Source organism: Vidua chalybeata, chromosome 3, assembly GCF_026979565.1.
Source record: "Vidua chalybeata isolate OUT-0048 chromosome 3, bVidCha1 merged haplotype, whole genome shotgun sequence".
NCBI lineage: Eukaryota > Metazoa > Chordata > Aves > Passeriformes > Viduidae > Vidua > Vidua chalybeata.
The window spans coordinates 6,443,957-6,448,867 of NC_071532.1; positions in this window are offsets into that span (position 1 = coordinate 6,443,957).

Genomic DNA, 4,911 nt, shown 5'->3' on the forward strand with positions numbered 1-4,911 from the left:
TATCTGAGAACTGTTCCTTGATAAAGAAAGGATATGGACCCACCTAGAGGGGGATAGAAAAGAAAGCAGAGAGGGAGAAAGAGAGACGGAGGGAGAAAGAAAAGACAGGGACAGTGTTACTGCCAGGACACAGGGGCATCCCACCATAAAGACATAAACTTCTGACATCGTGGATTAATTTTCCTGACTCCTACATTTCTGCCTCCTTATCACGTGGTCCATGTTAAGGCTCCCAGCATGTCTAACAACCCCTATAGTAATTTTTCAACCTGTATATAACATATGTTGAGACATAAAGAAAAACCAAATTGGTTCCTTACAGGTGCCCTTCCCTCTGCCAAAAGGGAGGGCATTCCTACGAGGCGAATTCACTCAGGGTGAAGGGATTCCTGTCTGCCTCTTAGGCACAGTGCCGTGTCAGGGCCTTGTGGTGGCATCTGGCATTGGGGAAAAGCTGCCGTGGGATTTGTGCTGCACACAGGGAGCGTGAGGTGAGAGCAACCATGATTATTTGGTGATTTTTATACTGGGATTTGTTCCACACTCTTTTGTTCTGGCTGGTGTTACAAAGGTCACTTTTGAAGCTGCAGGAATTCCTGCCTTGCCAGTGATTTCGAGGAACAGCTGAGGGAGTTGGGTGTGTTTCTCCTGGAGAAGATGGGGCTCAGGGGTGACGTTAGCAGTCTCTACAACTACCTGAAAGGAGGTTGTAGCCAGGTGGGAGTTAGTCTCTTCTCCCAGGAAACAGGACAAGAGGACATAGTCTTAAGCTGCACCGGGGAGGTTCTGGTTGGACATTAGGAGGAATTTCCTTCACAAAAAGGGTTAGATATTGGAATGGAGGTGGTGGAGTCACTGTGTCTGGAGGTGTTTCAGGAAAGACTGGCACTCAGTGCCATGGTCTGGTTGATAGGGTGGTGTTTGGCCAAAGGCTGGACTCAAGGATCTCAGAAGTCTTTTCCAACATAATTGAGTCTGCGAGTTAGGGCTTATCCTGGCAATGTGGGTTACAGTGCAGCCTAGGACAGGATCCTAACAGTGTATGAGAGAGTAAGATCTCTGTGAGTCTGAGGGAGAAGTGTCTATCTCACCTCAATTCTGCTTTTTTCTGCTCAGTGGTGTGTGTTTTTCTGCACAGGTGGTACAGAGTATTTAGAAAGGGGACAGCCCAAGCACCCAGTGTCTGTCACAGCCCTGCCAACACAGAGAGAGGGAGCATGCAGGCATTACAAGCATTGGATAAGTGCCTGGGTACCCAGCTATCATAAGCTGAAGCATCTGTTACTTGTTGGAGCCATAGGAATCCTGGGAATACCAGCTTGACGCCATTCCCACGGTGTTCGATGTGAGCTGATGCAGTTTGTGGTGACACTGTGCTGCAGAGGCAGCAGCTGGAGGGTGCTGTTGCCACAGGAAAGGCTCAAAGAAGAAAAATCACAGCAAAGTCTTAGCTCCTGAATGAGTCAGTCTCCAGGGAAATTTTCTGTGCTGGCTACTTTGATGTATGCTGTCCTGGGATCTTGCAGGTCATCCCCCTTTTGTAGAGGGACAATTGCTTTAATGACACAGCCTTTGTTTTCTCAGTGCCTGTTGCTGAGAATAGCTGCTTTTTCTTCTCTTAATGCTCTTAGCCATTTCAGGTCACTGTTTTAGCTTCCAGGTGCACCTGGGTTTACGTTTTTCAGCGTGTAGGAGCAGAGACTGGATTTTACTCTCAAGTTATCCCTGGAGAAGCTGCAGTTGAAGGAAGTGAGGCTATGGTTTTGGAGCTGTGCTGCAGGAAGACAACTGAGCAGTGATCTGGTGTGGCACCAAATATTTGAGCTAGCCACAACCGAGACATGGTATCATCTGGTTGATTCACTGTGTGGTGATCTAAACACTGCCAAGGGCTCTCAGGTCCCACCCACTCCTCATCCATGACACATGCCACAGTTCTTGCCTGATGGTGCCCTTATTGCAGCTGTTCTCCTAGAGTTTATAGTAGGCAGCTGGTGGCCACGGAGGTCTTGCTCAGAGGAGTTTTTCCTGCCTTCCAGTAGACAGGAGTTGTGCTGGAAAGGCACAAATTTCTCCTCTGAAACAAGTGCTGCCTTCTTCCCAGCTTATGCTCGTCTTTCTCTGTTTACAAGCAGAGCTCCAGGTAGGTGCAGTCCATACTCAATTCCCTCTCTAAATGTTGTCCTTTAGTAAGTTGTGAAGGTACAAAAAAGCCTTTTTGTTCTTTTCTTCCCTGCACAGCTCACATAAGCCCTAGGGAATGTGGGGTCTGGTCCTCTCCCTCAGACCCTGCCCTGCCTGAGGGAGCCACGTGGGTCACAGCCTGTTCCCACTGCCTGCACACTTCAGGAGTATTCACAGTAGTTTTTAAGTGACTTTTGGCCCCGGGCCTCTGCTTGCTGGAGCTCAGTTTGGGGGTAAATCCTGTCTCTGAAAGTGCCCTGTTTTGGGCTGTTTGGAGTTGGTGCCGACACAGGCTAAGGGTAATGTGACTGCTTCATGCTTGGATCAGGGAACAGAACTGTCACCCTTCCTCAGTAGGAGTCCCTCTCTGTGGATGCAGCTCACAACAAATGCAGAAGGCAAAGCATGACTTCTCCCGCCCTATCCAGAGGTTCAGGCAGCAACACTGCTTTGCTGCTTGGAGGACCTCAAATTGTCAAAATAGAGCAGTCCCAAAACCTCAACCCTCAGCAGGGGCTGTGGAGGATGCTGTTTTAATACCCTTTGCAGGCACAGGGATGAGAACAGTGGTTAGGCCAGTCCACAAAAGCTCTCTTGGAGCTCTCAGAGTGATTTCCAGAGTTTTAAAACAATTCTCTGCCCCAGATTTTGCTTAGTACTTGGTGGAAGTTGGGTTTTTTTATAAACTCGGCCTTAGATGGATTTCCCTGGTGTGGAAATTGTCTGTTGACTTTGTTGCACCAAAACCATGTAGGAAAAACAAGTGGAAGGAGTATCACATGCTCTAATAACAGGCTAGCTAATCCCTTACAGCTAGGGCAGGTTTCAGAAGGAACCATAAGATTTTGATAGTGAAATATTTCATCTCTCTGGTCCTTTAAATTTCTGTGGCAGGCTTGAAAACAAACAGATTTAGTACTTACCCCTGTTCAAAACTGACATTTTGAAGGATGATTTCAGTCATTGTTTTGCCTAACAGCATATTATGAAATACTCTTCAACATATATTTAAGAGCAGCTAATGATGGGAGGCTTTGAGCATTTTAATGGATTTGAATATCCTTTTGCCTTTAAATTTAATTGGTCAATTTTTCTTCAGCAGCAATGGGATCATTCACATTACTCAGTTGGGTAAGAAAGTGATGGCTAGGAGAAAAAGACAAAAAATAATTCAGAATGCTTATACTGAGGCTATGTTTTATTTACAGGATTTGCTGCTCACTTTAAATTCACAAATAGACAAGTTATTTACCAAAACCACTTACTCCAAAAGTAGGCATAACCACATACTTTAAAACAGGAAGCATTTGTCATCACAACAGAAAAGATTTTATTTCCATACACAGAAGTCCATGACATCTTATGTGTAGTTGAAATGAGTAGGTATTACTGTTACTTTCACCTGCTTTGTCACAATTACCAGTTAAGAAACATCCAAAGTGGAGTTGCACTAAATCAGAACAGTAAAAGAAGCACTGTGGAAGGAAAAGCAGGATTCATCTAGAGTTGTTGTGTCATATCTGAGCAGACAATAAGCTTATCAACTCAACCAGAGGCTGGCTCGCTGAAGCCTAAGCCTTGCTCCCAGAAAGATGGATGGATCATCTTGGGATCTCCTTGGTATTTTGGCGTTGCTTATCCTTTATCGTGAAGGTGCACACAGACTTGGTAAGATGTCTGGTTGGATTTTTCCTACCACCATGCTGTAGGTTTGTATGGATCCCACTGACAAGCAAGGTAAAACACATGAAACTCCATCTGAATGTAAGAAAACACTTTTTCACTGAGTGAGAGCTGTTGAACACTGACCAGGGAGACTGTCAGCATTCCCTGGAGTCAGTCAAAGCCTAGCTGGACACAGTCCTGGCTAGTGTGTGCAGAGGGATGGACTAGACAATGTGGAGATGTTATTTGCAAGTTCTACAATTTTGTGATTGATTCTGTGAGGAGCTCAGCATCTCAAGGCAGCAGAAGCTTGCCACAACGTGCCTGGAGGTGAGGGAGTAGATCCTTTTCATATGTATCTGTGGCATTTCCAAATACATAACAGAGTAACACTCTCCATAAAACTAAAGAGTGGAATATTGATAAAGCATTATTAAACAAGGTGTAACAGGAAGAGACTTGAGGTTTTCACTTGACTGAAGCAGATTTTAACTTTCAGAGCATGTGCCTTTCATAAGAGCATGCTGTGCATATTGTCCAATGACAATAGAAAGCTGGTGGTCTGTAGACTTCAAGAGGAGGGATAAACTGAGAGGTTAAAGAGTGGCAGGAAGCAAAATGGGCTTTTTTGGCACCCTTTCTCTTCTGAGTGGAAAGAAAAGGACACCAAATAGCTTAAAGGTACAAGTCATAAGCTCAAATGGGTTAAGAGGTTTCTGTTAAGAAACAAGCGTCACTGCTGGGGTCTGCACTCAACTTTTCCATCATTGTAGTATGCTTGAATGCATTCATAGACTTCTTTGTTCTTATTAAACAACTATAAAATTAGTGTCTACATCCCAAATTGACAGATGTATGAACTGAAGCACAGCATCTGTTCAAGCTTAAGGATTATCCAACAGTCCAGTGAGAAGAGTTCTGGTGGGAATGCAAAGTAGGCTGCTTTTTTGAGGGCTCTCGCCAGTGGTGGGTATTCCCACAGACAAGGAAGAAGCTTCTGAGAAGGTATTATTTCCTCTGTAGCCCCTCTCCAAAAAAGGTGAGATGAGACCCTCAGAAAAT